At 45.2% G+C, this 23,558-nt stretch overlaps 7 non-coding genes across 7 annotated transcripts; 4 read left to right on the top strand and 3 right to left on the bottom strand.

Moving 5' to 3' along the window:
* The first annotated feature begins 2,199 nt into the window (after positions 1-2,199).
* trnaw-cca (transfer RNA tryptophan (anticodon CCA)) lies at positions 2,200-2,271 on the top strand. The gene has a single exon. It is a non-coding gene; the product is annotated as a tRNA-Trp (tRNA).
* Positions 2,272-2,907: 636 nt separating this feature from the next.
* On the top strand, positions 2,908-2,979 carry trnad-guc (transfer RNA aspartic acid (anticodon GUC)). Its single transcript has one exon. It is a non-coding gene; the product is annotated as a tRNA-Asp (tRNA).
* Positions 2,980-5,684: 2,705 nt separating this feature from the next.
* trnap-ugg (transfer RNA proline (anticodon UGG)) lies at positions 5,685-5,769 on the top strand. The gene is given in 2 exon segments: positions 5,685-5,720; positions 5,734-5,769. It is a non-coding gene; the product is annotated as a tRNA-Pro (tRNA).
* Positions 5,770-6,329: 560 nt separating this feature from the next.
* On the bottom strand, positions 6,330-6,421 carry trnar-ucg (transfer RNA arginine (anticodon UCG)). Its single transcript is given in 2 exon segments — positions 6,330-6,365; positions 6,385-6,421. It is a non-coding gene; the product is annotated as a tRNA-Arg (tRNA).
* Positions 6,422-12,758: 6,337 nt separating this feature from the next.
* trnam-cau (transfer RNA methionine (anticodon CAU)) lies at positions 12,759-12,830 on the top strand. The gene has a single exon. It is a non-coding gene; the product is annotated as a tRNA-Met (tRNA).
* Positions 12,831-16,284: 3,454 nt separating this feature from the next.
* trnas-aga (transfer RNA serine (anticodon AGA)) lies at positions 16,285-16,366 on the bottom strand. The gene has a single exon. It is a non-coding gene; the product is annotated as a tRNA-Ser (tRNA).
* Positions 16,367-16,702: 336 nt separating this feature from the next.
* Positions 16,703-16,774, bottom strand: trnag-ccc (transfer RNA glycine (anticodon CCC)). The gene has a single exon. It is a non-coding gene; the product is annotated as a tRNA-Gly (tRNA).
* Between the last annotated feature and the right edge of the window lie 6,784 nt (positions 16,775-23,558).

Below are 23,558 nucleotides of genomic sequence, written 5' to 3' on the forward strand. Positions count from 1 at the left end.
TGATTAAAATCAGGAGCAGATTCAAGTTCCCGAGAAATCATTGCAGAGACTATATCACTGCAGAACATGGTCCATTTACCAGTAACCAGATCGTTGTCTGGGATGGAGAATTTGAGCTGTGAAGAGAGACTGGATTGGATCAGACTGTTTTATTTCGAGCAGTGAAGGCTGAGAGGAGACCTGATTGAGGCATATAAGGAATGGACAGGGTGGACCGGAAGCTGCTGCTGCCTTATAGCACGGGCATTCGACCTCTGACCTTCGGGTAAGCGTTCTCCAAGGCGGCCTTCACGACACACGACAGCGCAGAGTCGCTGAGCAGAGACTGATAGCCAAGTTCCGCACACATGTGGAATGGTCTCAACCGGGATCTTGGGTTCATGTCGCCCTATTTGTAACCCCCCGTGACTTGTCTGGGTTTGCAAACCCTCAATTACTGTACTGTCTGGAGACAATACACACCTCTTTAACCTATGCATAATGCTCTTTCCACTCACATTTTCGGCATCTTTAAGACTTGAATTGCAGGTTAGGTGTAAAGATACGCATTCTAATCAGTAATCTGTAAATTGTCTGTGCTGTTATATGCTCTGTCTGAGGCCAGAACTCTCCATTCACCTGACGAAGGGGCAAACCCCAAAAGCTCATCAATGATCTGGATGATAATGTGGTAAATTGGTTCAGTAAATTTGCTGACGATATAAAGATTGGAGGAGTAGTGGACAGTGAGGAAGGTTTTCAAAGCTTACAGAGGGATTTGAGTCAGCTAGAAAAATGGGCAGAAAAATGGCAGATGGAGTTTAATGCAGACAAGTGTGAGGTGTTGCACTTTGGAAGGACAAACCAAGCTAGAACATACAAAGTTAACGGTAGGACACTGAAGAGTGCAGTAGAACAGAAGGATCTGGGAATACAGATACAGAATTCCCTAAAAGTGGCGTCACAGGTAGATAGGGTCGTAAAGAGTGCTTTTGAAAATTGGCCTTTATAAATCAAAGTATTGAGTATAAGAGTTGGAATGTTATGGTGAGGCTGTATAAGACATTGGTGAGGCCGAATTTAGAGTACTGCATGCAGTTTTGGTCACCTAATTACAAGAAGGATATTAATAAGGTTGAAAGATTGCAGAGAAGGTTTACAAGGATGTTGCCGGGATTTGAGAAACTGAGTTACAGAGAAAGGTTGAATAGGTTAGGACTTTATTCCCTGGATCTTAGAAGAATGGGGGGAGATTTGATAGAGGCGTGCAAAATTATAATGGGTATAGATAGAGTGAATGCAAATAGACTTTTTCAACGGAGGCGAGGGGAGGAAAAAAAAGTAGAGGACATGGGTTAAGGGTGAAGGGGAAAGGTTAAAGGGAATATTGGGGTGGGGTGGGAGGGCTTCTTCACACAGAGAGCGGTGGGAGTGTGGAATGATCTGCCGGATGAAGTGGTAAATGCGGGTTCATTTTTAACATTGAAGAAAAGCTTGGACAGGTACATGGATGAGAGGGGTGCGGAAGGATATGGTTCAGGTGCAGGTAAGTGGGACTAGGTAGAAAAACGGTTCGGCACAGCCAGGGAAGGCCAAAAGGCCTGTTTCTGTGCTGTAATGTTCTATGGGAATGGGGAATAAATGCTGCAGCTGCGGCGCAAAGAATGACATGTTGGACTTTCCATCGTTATCTGGTGAGATATTCAAAGATTGTGGTCAGGAACTCATTGGAGTCGGCTTTTTAGAGAAGGAACTGGTGGATCAATGCTTTCAGAGAAGTGAAACTGCCGCCCCGAAAGTCAAACAATCCCCACAGTGCAGAAGAAGGGCATTCGGCCCATCGAGTCTACACCAACAGCAATCCGACCCAGGCCGCATCCCCACACACTGAGTTTACCCCCAATAAAGGGGCAGTGAAGACGTATTTCCGACGAGGATGGGATGCAAACCCAAACGTGTAGAACGCAATGAAGTAGCAATCCATCGCCTTCACCACTGGGCCACCTCGTCATACAAAAGTGCCCTTTCTAATCACCTCTTGAACAAAGAACACATTTCTCCTGTAGGATAATGTTGTGTTTCTACTTTCTCGTTAATTTTGCTTCGTTGTTACCCTTCCAATCTATTTAAATCCCGAGAAAATAAAGAGGGAGACAATTCCCTGTTTGGTTTTTGAATTCACCAAACACAACACAGATGTAAAAGGCCCGTAAGGTCTGTGAGCTTGTGGCGCAACGGTAGCGCGTCTGATTCCAGATCAGACGGTTGTGTGTTCAAATCACGTCAGATTCAAGGAACAATTATTCATCCGTCCTCGGATTTTGGATGTGGATAAAGTTTATTGTTCCTGAAATGACGAATTTCAAAACGATGAGAGATACAGTACTTTATGTATTTGCTCAATCTGCGCCTGTACCTCGGGCAATAAAAAGACAATATAATGAAAGAAATGTATCTCAGCTGTAAAGCACTTTGAAACTTCCAGCCGTTTGGGAAAAAAAAACACATTTCGAGACAAGATAAAAGCAAAATACTGCCAATGCTGGAATCTGAAACAACAAATGAAAATGCTGGAAAAACTCAGCAGGCCTGACATCATCTGTGGAGAGAGCCCAGCTGAGATTGTCCAGAATGTTCAGACTTCAAGACACCCCGTCTTTCCTCCAAAATTAAAAAGAACATGCGGTTTGATATGAACGGCAAACGCACCTTTCTGTCTCCACCTGATTTGTGTTTTTTTACTTCATGCATCCATCTCATTCTCTTTCCTGCTAATCCAAAAATCTTAATTAATTCGTTGAAGCCGCTGTTTGCTGCATTAAATGGTTCTCCGTATTGGGGAAAATAACTGATCTTGTCAGAACTGAGTTGTCGTTCCGGAAGTGTAAATGGCAAGTGTACAATGCGTTTCGCCAATAACAGGGTAGTTCCTCGTTAGTATAGTGGTTAGTATCCCCACCTGTCACGCGGGAGACCGGGGTTCAATTCCCCGACGGGGAGTTCACCGCAATTTCATTATGTAAAATTGTATTTGTGTTGTTCTCTAATTTTGAAAACGGCAAAAATAAAAGACTGTCAAGAATTGAAACTTTCGAAAATGGAAATCTTTACATTTGTACCAACACTTTTCGTGACCCGAGATCAACGTTCGTTCAATTCATCAGCATTTTGGCTCACCTTTGACGTGGCGACGCCACGTCGTCAACACGTTGAATATTACCCTGACATTAGCACAATGTCAATAAATGCTGTGATTTCATATTTTTCAGTTCTATTTTTGGATGATCCACTGATTCCAAATCCCTGAAAATACAAAGGAAACCTCCAATGTTTTCCAATATTGGAAATCCCTTTGAGTCTGTGAGTTGTGAAGATTCATGCAGCGTGAGGAATGGAATATTAATGCATGATTGTAAGAGCAGGAAGGTTCACTTCGAGCTGGACAACATTTTGGTGAGGCCACCGCTGGAGGACAGTGTGCAGTTCCGGTCAAATCACTACAGTAAGGATTTGATTGCACTGGGGAGGGTGCAGTGTCCATTTACCAGGGACCAGATCGTAGACTGGGATGGAGAATTTGAGCTATGAAGAGAGATTGGATTGGATCAGATTATTTTACTTAGAGCAGTGAAGGCTGAGAGGAGACCTGATTGAGGTGTATAAGAAACGGACAGGGTGGATAGGAAGCTGCTGCTGACTCACAGCACCAGGGACCCGGGTTTGATTCCCGGTTTGACTCAGTGTCTGTGTGGAGTCTCCATGTTTCCCCGTGTTTGCGTAGATTTTCTCTGGGTGAGCAAAGATCAAAGAAAATTACAGCACAGAAACAGGCCCTTCGGCCTTCCAAGCCTGCATCGATCATGCTACCCGACTTATCTAAACCCTCCTTCCATTCCGCGACCAGATCCCTCTATTTCCATCTTATTCATGAATTTGTCAATACACCTCTGAGAAGTCACTACCGTATCCATTTCCACTACATCCGTGGCAAAGAGTTCCAGGCACCCACCGCTCCTTCCCTCATACATCTCTTTTAAACTTTGTCCCTCACACCTTAAACCTTTGCCTCCGAGAGACTGATTCTTTCACCCAGGGGGAAAAAAAAGCTTCTGACTATCCACTCTGTCCATGCCTCTCGTAATCTTGTGGACTTCTCGCAAGTCGCCCCTCAAACTCTTTCGTTCTCGTGAGGACAAACCAAGTTTCTCGAAACTCTCCTCATAGCTAATGCCATCCTTAGCAGGCAACATCCTAGTAAATCTTTTCTGCACCCTCTCCAAAGCCTCCACATTCTTCTGGTAGTTTGGCGGTCGGAACTGAACACTAAATTCCAAGTGCAGCCTCAGTAAGGTTCTATAAAGCAGCAACATGACTTGCCAATTTTTAAACTCAATGTCTCAGCCGATGAATGCAAGAATGCTATGTGCCTCCTTGACTACCTTCTCCACCAGCATTGCCAATTTCAAAGACCTGTGGACCTGTCCACTCAGATCCCTTTGGCTATCAATACTCTTATGGGTTCTGCCATTTACTGTATATTCCCTATCTGTATTAGACCTTCCAAAATGAATTAACCCACATTTGTCCGGATTAAATTCCATCGGCCATCTCTCTGCCCAAGTCTCCAACTGATCTATATTCTGCTGTATCCTCTGATGGCCCTCATTACTACCCACAAATCCACCATCGTTTGTGTTGTCTGCAAACTTACTAATCAAATCAGTTACATTTTCCGCCAAATAATTTATATGTTACAAACAGCAAAGGTCCCAGCACTGATCCCTGAGGAACCACTTGCCACAGCCCTCTATTCAGAAACAAATCCTTCCAGTGTGATCCTCTGCCTTCTTTGACTGGGTAAGAAGTCTCACAACACCAGGTAAGAGTCCAATCAATTTATTTGATCGTAAACTCACATGCTTCCGGGGTTTGCCCCTTTGTCGGGTGATGACGCAAGGATATTTTGGCCTTGGAGGGAGTGCAGAGGAGGTTTACTAGGCTGATGCCGGAGTTGAGGGGGTTGAGCTATGAGGAGAGGCTGAATAAACTAGGCTTGTACTCGTTAGAGTTTAGAAGAATGAGGAGAGATCTCATTGAGACATATAAGATGATGAATGGGATGGATAGGATAGAGGTGGAGAGGCTCTTCCCGCTCAGAAAGGACAGTAAGACTAAAGGCCACAGCCTCAAGATAAAGTGGGGCGGTTTAGAACGGAGTTGAAGAGGAACTTCTTCACTCAAAGGGTGGTGAATCTCTGGAATTCTCTGCCCGTTGAAGTGGTGGAGGCTGCCTCGCTAGATATATTTAAGACGCGGGTGGATAGGTTTTTGATAGGCAAGGGGATTAAGGGTTATGTGGAGAGGGCGGGAATGTGGAACTGAGACACGATCTTATTGAATGGCGGGGCAGGCTCAAGGGGCTAGGTGGCCTACTCCTGCTCCGATTTCGTATGTTCTTATGTTCTTATGAATGGGCAAACCCCGAAAGCTTGTGGGTTTACGATCAAATAAACCGATTGGACATTAACCTGGTGTTGTGAGATTTCTTACTGTGTTTACCCCAAACCAACGCCGGCATCTCTACATCATGATTTCATCAAAACAGACAGTGAAATGGAACATTGTTCAATAAATCTCTCAGTGGTCAAAAAAAATGCCTAACTTTGGGACACTTTGAAAAGTTCAGGGGATAGATTGCTGTGGGTGGCTCGTTGGTCTAGGGGTATGATTCTCGCTTTGGGCACAGTATTAGAATGCGAGAGGTCCCGGGTTCAAATCCCGGACGAGCCCTGCATTTTTTTTTCCCTAAAGATAATTCTTTGCAATGAAGTTGGCGACAACGAGTGAAAGACGAAGCAGTGTTTACCTCCCGGGAGCTCATTGCAGAGAAAATATCTCTGCAGAACTCGGAAAGCAACCATACAGTCTGACAGGACTGGGAATCCCAGTCAGATTTTAATTTTTCCATGTTTTCCTTTAATTCCGGTGTCCCCAAAGATTAGCGTGGGTCTCTGGATCACCAGCCCAGTGACATCACCTTTCATCCCTGTAATCAGAAACACTTCACTCAGCTCGTTATTAAACCTCTTCCTCCACAGAATTTTATTAAACTATTTGCTACAAAGCCTGTTGCTCCATTCGGGGGCATCAATAATTTATTAAGATCACGCAAAAAAGATAGATTTCTTCGGAGGAGGCTAAAATAATGAGGTGAGAAAATGTAATGGACAAAACAACAAGGAAATACATTCTGAGAAAGCGCCCCGCAATGTTTGCAAGAAAATGCAGAGCTTTCAGCTGAAGAAGGAAATCTCAGTTTGCCGGAAGTTTTACCAGATTTCTGCATAAAACGACCGCGACAGGACTCGAACCTGTAATCTTCTGATCCCATCATCACCAGGATTACCGAAGTCAGACGCCTTATCCATTAGGCCACGCGGTCAACAGAAGCAAGTCATCCCCAAATGTTAGCGCCATGTGAATAACTGTCGTGATCATATTTATTTTCAGTTTTGTTTTTAGTTACTTCTCTGATTCCCAGATGCCAAAAAAATTAAGTGGAATCCCCTGAGTTTGTCAACAGCAGAAACCTAACGTCCACTTCTAACATTCTTTTGGTGCCTGTCTGTGTGGAGATTGCACGCTGTCCCCGTGTCTGCGTGGGTTTCCTTCGGATGCTCCGGTTTCCTCCCATCATAGAGCAGGGTCAGGAATGGTTGTTGCAGGTTCCGGGGTACAAATGCTTTCGTCGGAGTAGAGAAGGAGGTAGAAGGGGGGGTGGGGTAGCATTGCTAGTCAAGGACTGTATCACAGTGTCGGAGAGGAAGTTTGATGAGGACTTGTCAGTTGAGGTAGTATGGGCGGAGATTAGAAATAGGAGAGGAGAGGTCACCCTGTTGGGAGTCTTTTATAGACCTCCTAAAAGTTCTAGAGAGGTTGAGGAAAGGATTGCGGAGACAATCCTGGTTAGGAGTGAAAGTAATAGGGTAATTGTTATGGGGGACTTTAACTTTACGAATATTGATTGGAATTGCTATAGTTCTAGCTCGCTAGAGGGGTCAGTGTTTGTACAAAGCGTGCAGGAAGGTTTTTTGGCTCAGTATGTAGATAGGCCAACTAGAGGTGAGGCTATATTGGATTTGGTGCTGGGAAATGAGCCAGACCAGGTGCTAGACTTGGAAGTTGGTGTGCATTTTGGTGATAGTGACCACAATTCGGTTACGTTCACCTTAGTGATGGGAAGAGATAGGCATGAACCTCGGGTCAGTAGTTTTAGCTGGGGTAAGGGCAATTATGAGGCTATTAGGAGTGAATTAGGAAGCATAGATTGGACTAGGAGATTACAGGGACTGGGAACGTCCGAAATGTGGAGTTTTTTCAAGGAGCAGCTACTGCGAGTCCTTGATAGGTATGTCCGTGTCAGGCATGGAGGATTTGGTAGATCTAGGGAACCGTGGTGCACTAAAAGAGTTGAGTCGATGGTTAAAAAGAAAAAGGAGGCTTATGTTCGGATGAGATTGGAGGCTCAGATAGTGCACTAGAAAGCTTTAGACTGGCTAGGAGGGAGTTAAAGAGTGAGTTGAGAAGGGCTAAAAGAGGACATGAGAAGACTTTGGCTGATAGGATTAAGGAGAATCCTAAGGCGTTCTATAGGTATGTCAAGAACAGAAGGTTGGTCAGGGCAAGATTAGGGCCAGTTACAGACAGCAGGGGGAAGTTGTGTGTGGAACCGGAGGAGATTGGAGAAGTATTGAACCAATATTTCTCTTCGGTGTTCACGCAGGGGGGCATGAATATAGCTGAGGAGGACATTGGGTTGCAGGGGTGTAAAATAGACAGTATTACGGTTGATAAGGGGGATGTGCTGGAAATTCTTGAGGGGCTGAAAATAGATAAGTCCCCTGGTCCGGATGGGATCTACCCTAGGATTCTCTGGGAGGCTAGAGAGGTGATTGCAGAGCCTCTGGCTCTGATCTTCATAGAACATAGAACATAGAACATTACAGCGCAGAACAGGCCCTTCGGCCCACGATGTTGCGCCGACCAGTTCAAAAAATACAACAACAACAATGACCCACTAACCTAAACCAATCCCTTTTCGTCCATAAACCTGTCCACAGACCTCTTAAACGCCCCCAAACTAGGCGCATTTACAACTGCAGCAGGCAGGGCATTCCAATCCCTCGCCACCCGCTGGGTAAAGAACCTACCCCTGACATCTGTCCTATAACTACCCCCCCCCCCCTTAGTTTAAAGCCATGCCCCTTCGTGCTAGATTTTTCCATCAGAGGAAAAAGGCTATCACTATCCACCCGATCTAAACCTCTAATCATCTTATATGTTTCAATAAGATCCCCTCTTAGCCGCCTTCTTTCCAGCGAAAACAACCCCAAATCCCTCAGCCTCTCCTCATAGGATCTCCCCTCCATACCAGGCAACATCCTGGTAAACCTCCTCTGCACCCTCTCCAAAGCCTCCATATCCTTCCTGTAATGTGGGGACCAGAACTGCACACAATACTCCAAGTGCGGCCGCACCAGAGTTGTGTACAGTTGCAACATAACGCTACGACTCCTAAATTCAATCCCCCTACCAATAAACTCCAAGACACTGTATGCCTTCTTAACAACCTTATCTACTTGATTCCCAACTTTCAGGGATCTATGTACACATACACCTAGATCCCTCTGCTCCTCCACACTATTCACAGTCTTCCCGTTAGCCCTATACTCAACACATCTGTTATTCCTACCAAAGTGAATTACCTCACATTTCTCTGCATTAAACTCCATCCGCCACCTCTCGGCCCAGCTCTGCAACCTGTCTAAGTCTTCCTGCAAACTATAACACCCTTCCTCACTATCTACCACACCTCCGACTTTGGTGTCATCAGCAAATTTACTGATCCACCCAACTATACCCTCATCCAGATCATTAATAAAAATCACAAACAGCAGTGGCCCCAACACAGATCCCTGAGGCACACCACTTGTAACCGAACTCCATGATGAATATTTACCGTCAACCACTACCCTCTGTCTCCTATCCGCTAGCCAATTCCTAATCCAGTTCCCTAGATCACCCCCAATCCCATACATCTGCATTTTGTGCAGAAGCCTACCATGGTGAACCTTATCAAACGCCTTACTAAAATCCATATACACCACGTCCACTGCCTTACCCCCATCCACCTCTTTGGTCTCTGCTGTTGTCCCGGAGGATTGGAGGATAGCGAATGTTGTCCCATTGTTTAAGAAGGGGAACAGAGACTTTGCCGGGAATTATAGACCGGTGAGTCTTACTTCTGTTGTGGGCAAGGTTTTAGAAAAAATAATTAGGGATAGGATTTATATTTATTTAGAGAGTAATGAATTGATTGGAGATAGTCAGCATGGTTTTGTAGCGGGTAGGTCGTGCCTTACTAACCTTATTGAGTTTTTTGAGAAGGTGACCAAAGAGGTGGATGGGGGCAAGGCAGTTGACGTGGTATACATGGATTTTAGTAAGGCGTTCGATAAGGTTCACCATGGTAGGCTTCTGCAGAAAATGCAGATGTATGGGATTGTGGGTAATCTAGGAAGTTGGATCAGGAATTGGCTATCAGATGGGAGACAGAGGGTGGTGGTTGGTGGTAAATATTCATCATGGAGTTCAGTTACGAGTGGTGTGCCTCAGAGATCTGTTTTGGGGCCACTGCTGTTCGTAATCTTTATTAATGATCTGGATGAGGGTATAGTTGGGTGGATTAGTAAATTTGCTGATGACACCAAAGTTGGAGGTGTGGTAGATTGTGAGGAAGGGTGTCATAGTCTGCAGGGAGACTTAGATAGGTTGCAGAGCTGGGCCGAGAGGTGGCGGATGGAATTTAATGCGGAGAAGTGTGAGGTAATTCACTTTGGTAGGAGCAACAGATGTGTCGAGTATAGGGCTAACGGGAGGACAGAGGGATCTAGGTGTATGTGTACATAGATCCCTGAAAGTTGGAAATCAAGTAGATAAGGTTGTTAAGAAGGCGTACGGTGTCTTGGCGTTTATTGGTAGGGGGATTGAATTTAGGAGTCGCAGCGTCATGTTGCAACTGTACACTACTCTAGTGCGGCCGCACTTAGAGTACTGTGTGCAGTTCTGGTCCCCGCATTACAAGAAGGATGTGGAGGCGTTGGAGAGGGTGCAGAGGAGGTTTACTTGGATGTTGCCTGGTATGGTGGGGAGGTCCTATGAGGGGAGACTGAGGGATTTAGGGTTGTTTTCGTTGGAAAGAAGGCGGCTAAGAGGGGATCTTATTGAAACATATAAGATGATTAGAGGTTTAGATAGGGTGGATAGTGATAGCCTTTTTCCTCTGATGGAGAAAGCTAGCACGAGGGGGCATGGCTTTAAATTAAGGGGGGGTAGTTATAGGACGGATGTCAGGGGTAGGTTCTTTACCCAGCGGGTGGTGAGGGATTGGAATGCCCTGCCTGCTGCAGTTGTAAATGCGTCTAGTTTGGGGGCGTTTAAGAGATCTCTGGATAGGTTTATGGACGAAAAGGGATTGGTATAGGCTAGTGGGTCATTGTTTTTGTAACTGGTCGGCGCAACATCGTGGGCCGAAGGGCCTGTTCTGCGCTGTAATGTTCTATGTTCTATGTTCTATGTTCTATCTCCAACGACGAGCAAATTTGGTGGATTGGCCAGGCTAAATTGACCCTTACTGTTAGGCGGATTAGCAGAGTAATTACGTAGAGTGACAGGGAGGGATTCACTGTCGGAGAGTCGGTGCAGAATATCTGGGCCGAATGGCCTCCTTCCGCACTGTCGGGATGCTTTGCCTCTTGCACTTCCTGTCTTCAATCTTCAATGCCTGTCCCCGAATCCTTCTGCTAGCAGCTAATGCAGCAACTTCCCCCTGTGAACCTTACTTCAATATGTTCTACTCTTTTACACCTCTCTTCCAGCGCCACTCAATCCCTTTTGCTGCACAGAGAGAAACTCCGAGTTATCCAGCCATACCTTGGAGCTAAAATCCCTCACCGCTGGATCCAAAACAGTAAATCTCCTTTCCCCCTTCATAAGGACTCTCACACACTTTGTAAAGTCTGGTTACCGGGTTTGGGGGCAATCCTAAAACAGCTACAGTTAATCAGAGCTTCATAAAGATTGAGCAGAACTTCCCAGTTTTTATACTCAGTATCTCCAGTTATGAAGCCAAACATCCAATCCGCCTTCCTGACAACTCTCTTAAAATCGTCTCTCTCCTTCAAAGATCTCTCTGACCCTCAGGTCCCCCTGAGCCTGCACACTGCACAGAACTGGACCATTCAGTTTCTATTGCCTTTCCCCATCTCTTCTGTCAAAATGCAGCACTGTTCCTGAGTGTGGGATTATTAATTTGTCTCTGCTACAAAATCAGTGAGAGTTGAGACTGCAGCTTCTGTTTCTCCACTGTTAGGCTGACAGCACCGTGGTTGTTCCCTCACCTCAGGGACTGCAGCAGTTTAAGAAAGCAGCAAACCACCACATACTTAAGGCCGGTTAGGGATTGGCAATGAACGTTGGCCTAGTCAGTGGTACCCACCTCTCGAAATGAATAAAACAAATAAAAACTCGCAACTCCAACCGGAGACGGAGAGACACAGAACAAATCTCACTCACATGCATGTGTTGGATACAATATGAATCACCCAATCACATCCCGAACAGAGGGTAAAAGGCAGTCGAAATTGGGCGATCGTTATCCACTTCCAGTTTAACCAGAGTTTTATACAAGAACAGAGAAGATCTTAACACAACAGACAACATTTTAACCCAACATGGAATATCATGAGATCAGATAATTAACATTAGCAAAACGGAAAACATCTTCACGGAGAACATTTTGACACAACAGAGCAGTGCAGAGGAGGTTCACTCGGCTGAGACCTGAGATGAGGAGGTTAGCCTATGAAGAGAGACTGGATAGACTGGGTCTGTACACATTGGAGTTAGAAGGATGACGGGGGGATCTTATAGAGACATATAAGATAATGAAGGTGATAGATAGGATAGAGATAGAGAGATTCTTCCCGCTCAGAAAGGATAGCAAGACTAGAGGGCCCAGCCTCAAGATAAGGGGTGGGGGGCAGTTTAGATCAGATTTGAGGAGGAACTTCTTCACTCAAAGGGTGGTGAATCTCTGGAATTCACTGCCCATTGAAGTGGCGGAGGCTACCTCGCTAAGTATATTTAAGTGACGGGTAGATAGGTTTTTGATAGACAAGGGAATTAAGGGTTATGGGGAGAAAGCGGGAAAGTGGAACTGATCCACTTCAGATCAGCCATGATCTTATTGAATGGCGGGGCAGGCTTGAAGGGCGAGATGGCCTACTCCTGCTCCTATTTCTTATGTTCTTATGTAACAGGGAACACGTTTACAGAACAGGACATGTATTAAGATAGTATTTTAAAAATATTGACACAAGATGGATCATATTTACACAGCCGGGAAGGCATTTTAGACAACAGCAGAAAACATTTCTCAACAACAGAGAGCACAGTTACACAGCAGGAAATATAATTACAAACACGTATTTGCAACAGAAAATTCCTTTTAAAATAGTGATCGACTCTCCAATTCTTTATCTTGCCGGTTTCCCAACACTTTGTCTGTCGTTCCATGTGTCCAAGCAGTCTCTCATGCTGCTATTGTATTCTCGGTGTGATGCAGTGATGCCTCCTCACACTGGTGTTCCTGTTAAACGATAGAGGAGTGACCATCTGTCTGACGACATTGATGGGCAGTAGAGTGAGACTTTTGTCGCAGCAGAGTGGCGCAGCGGAAGCGTGCTGGGCCCATAACCCAGAGGTCGATGGATCGAAACCATCCTCTGCTATTACTGCTCATAGTGATGATGAAACAACTTAATGGTAACTGTGAAGCAGTTGTTCCTTTTACCTGGAGAACACCAACTGTTATTTGGCTTCCCTTTTCCCCTAAAAACCTCGATTTGGAGTAAATGGCTTTTTCTGCAACCAGAGCCTTACACAAGAAGAGGGGACATCTTAACACAACATGCAACAATTTACAGACAAAAAAAGTCCTCACGGAGAATCTTTTTTACACAACAGGGAACACGTTTGCAAGGGAAGGCGATATGTGAACAGAAAAGAAGAAAAAATATTTCCAGAGCCGGAAACACGACAACAGGGCAGCATATTTCACAACAGCAGAAAGAAAAAAACACTCACCAACATTTGAGACAGTTACCTGGGTAAGATTGGTCTGGAGAGATATTGACAAAACACGGATAATTGGGAATAACTCCGAGGGAAAAAGACAATGGGCAGCATGAACACTTTGGGCCGAAGGGCCTGTTTCCATGCTGTAACCCTCTATATCATAAAGCACAGCAGGAAATATATTTACAAACAGTGAAACACTTTACACAACAGCAGTGAACATCTTTGAGCAATAGTTCAAAGCAGGACAGATGTACAGCAGGAAATATGCTTACAAGAATATATTTGCAACAGGAAACTAATTTAACATGTGAGTGATCAATTCCGGGTCCTGCCGGTTTCCCGGAACCTTTGTCTGTCGTCACTCATTTACAAACAGTCTCTTTTGCTGCTTTTGTGTGTGTCATTTCCGTCCATTGCATTCTTGGTGCTTTGCAGTGGGATTGTGTGGCCAGACTGAAGCTCCCTCACACTCGTGCTGGAGTTAAGCAACAATGTGGAAGTGAATATCTGAATGGCTGCATTGATAGGCAGCAGGGGGAGCTGGATTTACCAGAGCAAAGTGACGCAGCGGAAGTGTGCTGGACTGATCATTCAGAGGTTGATGCATCGAAACCATTCTCAGTTATTTTCTGTTAACGATGATAACAAAGCGACTTGACAACAATTCTGTAACATTTCCGTGGAATATGCAAGCATTTGCATTGGCTCCGCTTTTCTGTTTTCACCCTCAAACTGCAGTAAATCACATTGATCTACACACAAGCTGTAGATACTGTGAACATGCACCAGGATATATTAGTGACCGAGATCATGGTGTGCAGGGCACAATTTCAGAATTTGTGGATGATGTGAAAGTTGGGAACATTGTGAACTCTGAGGAGGATAGTGTAAAACTGCAAAAAGGACAGAGACAAGTTGACGGAATGAGTGGAGAAGTTCCAGATGAAATTCAAAGCTGAGAATAGTGAAGTGATTTATTCTGGTAGGAAGATTATAGAGAGACAATGAAAAGTAAAAGGACCCGGGTTCAATTCTGGCCTTCAGTGACTGTGTGTATCTCCCACATTTTCTCTGTGCCCACTTGGCTTTCCTCCGGGTGCTCTGGTTGCCCCCACACTCCATTGATAGGGGAAATGGACTTACCATGCTAAATTTCCCCGAATGTAGAACATAGAACATAGAACATAGAACATTACAGCGCAGAACAGGCCCTTCGGCCCACGATGTTGCGCCGACCAGTTACAAAAACAATGACCCACTAGCCTATACCAATCCCTTTTCGTCCATAAACCTATCCAGAGATCTCTTAAACGCCCCCAAACTAGACGCATTTACAACTGCAGCAGGCAGTATGTCTCCCAGTATGTTTAGATTAGGAGGATTAACGGGGTAAATATGTGAGGTTGAGTGGATAGGTCAGAGAATCAGTGCACACGCAATGGGCCGAATGGCCACATTCTGCACTGTAGGGATTCAATGTTAGAGGTTTTCATATTCCAGTCAAGAGTTCATCAAGAACCAGGGGAAAATATTCAAGATAAGCATCAAAACTGCAGCGATTCAGTGCCTAATGTACATATCTTTGGAAAGTAAAGCAACTTTTAACATGGCCAATCCACCTCACCTGCACATCTTTCAACCAGGGAGCAAACCAGAGAACCCAGAGGAAACCCACGGGGGAGAATGTGCAAAATCAGCAAAGGTCAGAACCAAAGCCAGGTGACAGGGCTGTGAGGCGGGGGAGTGGGATTAGATAGAATGTTGTTTCAATAACACCAAATGGGTTGTTACTGCATTGTAAAGATTCTCTGGTTTGTGAATCTATAATACAATCCTATTGAATGGAGCAGCAGGCTTGAGGGACCATGTGACCCACTTCTGATCCGATTTATTGTGCTGCTGTGTCCAGGAAGCTGCTAATTGATTTCTCATCATTAAATCAGAATTTACTCCAAATATATAAATGCAGCAACCCTGTGCTCAGTGATAAACACTGACTCGTGGTTAAGCAATGTCTCAATTTTAATATTCTTATCCGTGTTTCCAAATCCCTCCATGTCCTCAGCTCTTCCTGCCTTTCGTCATCTCCAGCCCAACAATCCTCTGAGATATCTGAACTCCACTGATTCTGCCCTCGTGATAAGAAGTCTCACAACACCAGGTTAAAGTCCAACAGATATATTTGTTAGCAAAACCAGTAGCTTTCGGAGCGCTGCTCCTTTATCGCCTTACCTGATGTTTTTCTGAGAACTAAGACTGCAGCTTCTGTTTCTCCAAGAGAATCTCTCTGGATAAAGCCGGAATTTACAAGGATTTCTGTCACTGAGGCATTGTCTGCCGGTCTGTGTCTCACTGCTCCAACTCACTCTATCCTTCCATCCCCTCTATATGTAGGTGGGATCTTGTTGTTTAGTGACTGAGTGCACAAAATCTGTATCTACATCTGATCAAATAGAATTCAGCTTGTGAACAATATCACCATTTCAACCAGCTCTGGGTTAACCCAGGCACAGCTCTGATTGGCTGCTGCCCCCTGAATCTGGGGGACAGACACTGTGAGCATCGCCGGCCTCAGAGGCTTTCACAGTTACTGAGCTGGGAAACTCCAACTCATCCCCGAGAATCCACAGCACAGAGCGAGAGGAGAGGAAAACCTGTCCTGGGAGCTGTCAATCTGAGACACAGTTTGACCTGTCAATGTGCAGATGTGAAGCTGCTCCTTCCATTCCCAATCTGCTATAACAAGGAGTTCCTAACGCCCAATAATGACCAGCTTGCAGCAATGTGTTTGAATGAACACAATGTCATATCATCCAAGCAGCATTTTGAAATGATCATTCAGTGTATTCTGATGACATTTATTTCTTATGTTCTGTGTGTCATTCCATAAGAATCTTTCTCTGAAATGAGACCTTGTTTTGTCCTTGCGCTCCTGATGCTGTTGTTTTTCAATCTGTTCACATTATGATTTCCCTCATGGAACCAGAGAAAGGGAACAGCACTGAATCATTCGGCTTATCTTGTCCATGCCAGCCCGAGGGCACCCAAATACCAGAAGGAGTTCCGGCTCTGGGGCTGCCGGAAGCAAACACTTTCAGTGATAATCGCTGCGAGCAGGACTCGAACCTGCGCGGGGAAACCCCATTGGATTTCTAATCCAACGCCTTAACCACTCGGCCATCGCAGCGCCGCCAATGCACCACCTGATATAATCACCTCAGTAGCGTTCATACTAACTTCATCAGACACCGTTATTGTACAAAGCGCAGTGTGTGAGCTGAAATTTGTTCCTCTACTTTTGTATCTTTGTCTCTGACGGAGAACTCACTTACTGGGTCAGAGACTTGTTTTTGTATCTCGGTAATTTTTCATTACAAACAAATTAGGTCCGAATAAAAAGAAAAAGAAAAAGAGAAATCTCTATTGTATTTCATTATCGTCAAATGTTGTATTCGCTCCCTATTTTTGTCCACTCGGTTGAAAACACAGGAGGAAGTGGATAAAGTTATAAGTAAATAATCAATACGATGGCTGGGAATCGAACCCGGGTCAACTGCTTGGGAAACAGCTATACTCACCACTATACCACCATCGCTCACATTGGCCCATTACCGTTATTTTAATCAGTTATAATTACGGAACTACCTGCGTTGCTGATTTCATCAGACACGAAGTGTGTCCATCAGATAGTTTGGAAACTGAACTTGGCTTGTCTCGTTTCCCTGGACTGTTTGAAGCCACCTGAGAAAGACGGAGATTGAGGGCGGATCTGATAGAGGTGTATAAGATTCTGAAAGGTATAGATGGAGTAAACAGTGGCAGACTTTTTCCTAGATTGGAGACAAATATCACCAGGGGGCACGGGCTTCGCGTGAGGGGGGAGAAGTATAATTTGGATGCCAGAGGGAGGTTTTTCACACAGAGGGTTGTGAGGGTATGGAATGCACTGCCAAGTAAGGTGGTGGAGGCAGGCACGCTGGAGTTGTTTAAGGTGTACTTCGATGGACACATGAGCGAAATAGGGAGGAGGGATATAGGAGACTGTTTTAAATGAGGATCAGAGCCTCGGGACGTTCCTGGAAATCAACTGTTGCTGTGTTGACGTTTTTCTCTTTTACTGCACAAGTGTGTCGGTCCACCTTGTTGTCTAACGAGGGGCATACACGTGGTGGGTCGTGCGTGGGCTGCTCTTGGATGTTTCGAGAATAGCCTAGTACTTCGAGTCGTTTGTGTACACTTAAACTGGACCAGATGCTGCGCAACACTACAGCTCAGTGACTATCACTGTTAGCTGTGCAGATACATGGATTTGGGCCAGTGTCTGTGGGAGTTTGCGCATTCTCCCCGTGCTTGCGTGGGGTTCCTCCCAGTGCTCCGGTTTCCTCCCACATCCCAAAGATTTGCTATTAGGCTGATTGGTGTAACAAATTGTCCCGAAATTATTCTCCCCTCAATCTGGTTTCCAATGTGGGTGCCATAAGCAGAGACATTGGTCAAGGGTGGAAGAGGAAAAACACAATGTTAAAATGGCGGCGCGGGCTCGATGGGCCGAAGGGCCTGTTTCCTGCGCCGTGCTGTTCTTTGATCTTTGTTCTTTTAACTATTGTTTCGGGCTGAGAATTCATTCACTAGTTTTGAGGCCCTTTTTTCTCATTTTAACAAATTTTCCACTGACAACAATTTTAAACTAGATTTTCCATTAGACACAGATGAATGATGAAAATATTTATGTGAATTTTAATTATGCAGTCTCCCTTCCCGCCCCCTCCCCCCTCCCCCCTCCCCCCTCTCCCCCACCCCCCGCCAGTTCTCAGCCAGGCACTGACTGGTTAGAAGTTTATTTTACATTTTACAGAAAATAAATCCCTGGCCCATGATCTGTTTTTCTCCTGTTCTCAGGCACATTCACTTTCAACAAGGGCGCAATAACTGGTTTGAAGAGTCAGAGTCAGACTGCAGTCACCTCGTTTCTCTCTCCATCCCTTTATCTCAGAGTCACCTTACACCATATCCTGCAGCCTGATTTGGCCAAGTTGAGCGAATGGCTCAATGATTGGCAGATGCAGTGTATTTTGAATAAATGTGAAGTGATCCAATTTGTTCGCAAACACGGGAAGACAGATTATGTTCTGAATGGTCATAAGTTAGGAGAAGAGAATGTGCAACCAGAACAGAGTGTCCTCGTGCACCAGTCACTGAAGGAAAACATGCTGCTGTAGCAGGCAGTAAAAAATGCAAATGGCATGGTGGCCTTCATAGCGAGAGGCTTCGAGTACAGGAACAGGGATGTCTTGATGTAATTATGCAGGGTCTTAGAGGCCACAGCTGCAGTTTTGTCTTCTTATCTGAGGAAGGATGTTCTTGTTCGAGAGCGAAAGCAGCGGTTTACCAGACTGATCCTTGTGATGGCAGGACTGAGGTATGAGGAGAGATTGAGTTGGTTACTTTTATATTCGCTGGAGTTCAGGAGAATGAGGGGCCTCCTTAGAAAGCTAGAGAATTCTAACAGGATTAGGCCGGGTAGATGAAAGAAGGACGTTTGGGAGTGTCCAGATCCAGGGTCACAGTCTGAGGTTACAGGATAGACAGTTTAGGACAGACATGAGGAGAAGTTTCTTCACCCAGAGAGTAGACAGAATGTGAAATTCCCGGCCACAGAAAGTAGTTGAGGCCAAAACATTGAATGTTTTGAAGAAGGAGTTAGAAATAGCACTTGAGACACAGTGAATCAAAGGATATGGAGGTAAAAGGTGGGACCAGGATATTGAGTTGGAGGATTAGCCACGATCAGAATGAATGGCGGAGCAGGCTGGAAGGATCACTGCTCCTATGTTCTGTTTCTGTGTTTCTTTCACTATATCTGTTAATTTGCAGTGAGTGAATATGGGTTCACTGTGCAGCTGTCAGGCATCGAATTGAAAGACTGATACTCACTCACTCACCCTCACACTCTCTATTGTGAATGATCTGGGAACAGACACTGTGAGAATCTCCGGCCTCAGAGGCTTTCACAGTTACTGAGCTGGGAAACTCCAACTAATCCCCGAGAATCCAGAGCACAGAGCGAGAGGAGAGGAAAACCTCTCTTGGGAGCTGTCAATCTGAGACACAGTTTGACCTGTCAATGTGCAGATGTGAAGCTGTTCCTTCCATTCCCAATCCGTTATTGCCAGGAACACCTAACGCCCAGTAATGACCAGCTTGTAGCAATGTGTTTGAATGAACACGATGACATCTCGTCTAAGCAGCATTTTGAAATTCTCATTCATTCAATGTATTCTGATGAAATGTATTTCTTATGCTCTGTGTGTCATTACATAAGAATCTTCCTCTGACATCAGACCTTGTTTTGTCCTTGTGATCCTGATGCTGATTTTTTACTTCTGCTCACGTTATGATTTTGCTGATGGAACCATCGAAAGAACCAAAGTGACAGCACCGAAGGAAGCCATTCGGCCCATCTTGTCCATACCAACCCGAGGATACCCAGGTGTCCTTTCCAAACTCAGCTGCCTGCACCTGGCCCAGAACCATGCAGCTGGATGCATGATGGAGATCCAAATACTTCATAGCAAAAACTCCCCAGGATGGCTGCCTCAAGCAAACATTTCCAACCATAAGCGCTATGAGCAGTGTTGGAATCTGCTCGGGGAAACCCCATTGGATTTCAAATCCAGCGCCTCAACCACTCAGCCATCGCAGCTGCTTATTTACCAGAATAATGTAACCACCTCAGTAATGTGCATGTATTAACTTCATCAGGAACCAGGATTGTACAGAGCACAGAGTGTGAGCTGAAATTTGTTCCTCACCTTATACTTTGTATCTCTGTCTCTGAATTCATTATTAGGTCGGAGACTTGTTTTTCTATTCAAATATTTTTCCATTGAAATCCAATTACGTCCGAAGAGAAAATAAAGCAAAGCATCTCTATTACTGTCCAATGTTGTGTTGGCCCTGTTTTTGTTCACTCCGTTTAAAGTCCAAGAGGCCGCGAATAAGGTTTACAAAGAAATTATCCATGCAACAGGCGGGAATCGAGCCCGGGTCAATGGCTTGGAAGGCAACTATGCTCACCACTATACCACCATCGCTCACCCTGCCCCCATGTGCCGTTATTTGCGTTAGTTTTTATTGCAGAACTTCCTCAGTTGCTGATTCCATCAGGTACCAGGAGAGCCCGGAGCGCAGTTTGGAAACTGAATTGGCTTGTCTGGTTGAAGCCACCTTTTTACAATTGTTCCTTACTGGGAACTCATTGATCAATTCTGAGGCCTGTTCTTTCATTTCACAAAGTTTCCACTCAAAGCAAATTGAAGCTCAATTTTCCATTAGAAAGATCGTGATTGTGAGGATTTTTAGTGAATTTCATTTTAAGAGTGTCCACCTACTATTATGACCTGCGATAACTAATTAAATAAATCAGAACAGTGATGGTCAGGAACTGACCCTTGGTCAAATGCTCTCACAGTCACCACTCCATCACCATCGCTCACCTGGCTCTGTCACCCACTCTGTAAGAAAGTCCAGCTCTGACAGTGAATCTGGTTCCCTCCAGGTCCAATCGGAGGATGGTCAGAAACTGTCACTGTCAGAAACTCCATTATCAGCGAGTGTGGGATGGTTATTTAACTGGCTGTCACTGGTTGGTGAGGTTGTGATTTACTGTTACCTGTCAGTGCCGGAGAAACAAATAAAACTATACAAACACTTAGTCGGGGAAAGGGCTTCTCTTGAGGCACTGGGAGTATTTGCATAATGGATATCTGGTTCTGTTCAGTTTGACGGCTGTCACGTCTGATATACTTTGATTCGTGTATTTTGCCCCACGATACTCTTTCCCTATCGCGATGTGTCATTTTTATTTGTTCGTTTGCTTAAATGTTGAACTGAAACGATTTGGAATTGACCTATTATTTCACCAAGATGCACTTTCTAGTCTGAGCACTCTTTGTTGAAGTGCGAGTGCTGCAGCTGGGGATCTGTGGCACGAAGAATGGCATGTAGGAATTCTCATCATTGTCTTATTTCATTTGATTAGATTTATTATTGTCACATATATTATTAGTATACAGCGAAAGGTAGTTTTTTTCTTGTGCGCTATAGCGACAAAGCATACCATTCATAGAGAAGGAAAGGAGAGATTGCAGAATGTAGTGTCACAATCATAGCTCGGGTCGAGAGAAAAATCAACTTAATGCAAGGAAGGTTCATTCAGAGGTCTGAAGGCAGCAGGACAGAAACTATTCTTGAGTCGGTGGCCCCAGACTGTTGTATCTTTTTCCCGATGGAAGAAGATGGAAGAGGAGATTGTCTAGTGAGATATTCAAACTTTGTGGGTCAGAATCTCATCGAAGTCGGGTTTTTGAGTAAAGTTTGAAGAAACTATGAACTGGTGTATCAATGCTCTCAGAGAAGTGAAACTGCCGCCTCGAACTTCATGAGAATGACGACAGGGCCAATCAACCTAACCCGCACATCTTTGGACGATGGGAGGAAACTGGAGTACCCGGAGGAAACTCACGCAGATACGAGGAGAATGTGCAAACGCCACGCAGATATTGACCTAAGCCGGGAATCGAACCAATGTCCCTGGAGATGTGAAGCAGCAGTGCTACCGTGCCGTCCAAAATATACCAGTTTGAGGGGGATAAAAAAAGCAAACTGGTCCATACAGGGATCGAACCCGCGACCTTGGTGTTATGAACGCCACGCTCTAACCAGCTGAGCTGACCACCCACAGCCAGCGTGGCTAGAGACAGTTATCAGGGCGGCTTGGGTCAATGTCTGTGGGAGTTTGCACATTATCCCCGTGCTTGCGTGGGTTTTCTCCGGGTGTTCCGGTTTCCTCCCACACCCCAAAACCGTGGTTTTCGGCTGATTGGTGTTAATAAATCGTCCCTTTGATTGGAATAATGGTCGGAAGGATTATTACTTACTTGGCGAAAAACTGCAGCAGGCGACGGTGCAGAGGGACCTCGGGGTCCTTGTCCATGAGTCGCAAAAACCCAGCCTGCAGGTACAGCAGGTGGTCAGGAAGGCGAATGGGATGCTGGCCTTCATAGCGAGGGGGATTGAATATAAAAGTAGGGAGGTCTTGCTGTGGCTGTATAGGGCATTGGTGAGGCCGCAGCTGGAGTACTGTGTGCAGTTTTGGGCGCCGTACTTACGCAAGAATATTTTGGCCTTGGAGGGAGTGCAGAGGAGGTTTACTAGGCTGATGCCGGAGTTGAGGGGGTTGAGCTATGAGGAGAGGCTGAATAAACTAGGCTTGTCCTCGTTAGAGTTTAGAAGAATGAGGGGAGATCTCATTGAGACATATAAGATGATGAATGGGATGGGTAGGATAGAGGTGGAGAGACTCTTCCCGCTCGGAAAGGACAGTAGGACTAGGGGGCACAGCCTCAAGATAAAGGGGGGGGGGGGGCGGTTTAGAACGGAGTTGAGGAAGAACTTCTTCACTCAAAGGGTGGTGAATCTCTGGAATTCTCTGCCCGTTGAAGTGGTGGAGGTTACCTCGCTAAATACTTTTAAGACGCGGGTTGATAAGGTTTTTGATAAGAGAGGGGACTAAGGGTTATGGGAAGAGAGCGGGAATGTGGAACTGAGCCACGACAGATCAGCCATGATCTTATTGAATGGCGGGGCAAGCTCGAAGGGCTAGATGGCCTACTCCTGCTCCTATTTCTTATTTTCTTATGTAAATTGAATCTCCCTTAATCTGGCGCACATATAATTCCCTAAATCTGCACCCCTTTATTGTGGAGTCCAGGAGATGTCGACAAAAGTCGGAGGTAGAAGAATGATTGGAATGAGGCACTCACTGAGTGTTAAAATGGGCGGTGCGGGCTTGTAGGGCCGAAGGGCCTGTTTCCTGTGCTGTGTTGTTCTTTGTTTTTTGTTGTCGGTCCCTCGATTCGAGGATGACATCCATTCAGGGCCATGAGTTTCTGCTGTGGGTCTTCATGTGAGTGAACAGGCCCATTCTCAGCCCACAGAGCTTTCTCCTCTGTTACTGTCTTCTCTGCCTCCATTCTGCCTCATAAAAGCCTGCTGCCGATTGGGGGACAGGTTTTGGCCATCTTCAACGATTTGTAACAAACTCCTCCCAGTCATCAGCATGAATGCTGCCTCCCTTCAATCTGGAGGATGTTGGGGAAGCATTACTGATGGGATGTCTCTCACACTCTGAGGATTCGCTGATACACTGGTCACATCTACATCATTGTGCTAAAACCATCAACTATCAATGGCATGTGTGAGAGAGTGAGATACATTCCTATCTGCCCTTCTCTGGTCCATTTTATCGATTTTTTTTTACAAAAAACTTTCATTAATTTAAACCCCAACATCAGGCCACCCTCAGCCATGTTGGTTTT

This window comes from Carcharhinus amblyrhynchos, unplaced genomic scaffold (genome assembly GCF_965287045.1).
Source record: "Carcharhinus amblyrhynchos unplaced genomic scaffold, sCarAmb.v2.hapA scaffold_42, whole genome shotgun sequence".
NCBI classification, from domain to species: domain Eukaryota; kingdom Metazoa; phylum Chordata; class Chondrichthyes; order Carcharhiniformes; family Carcharhinidae; genus Carcharhinus; species Carcharhinus amblyrhynchos.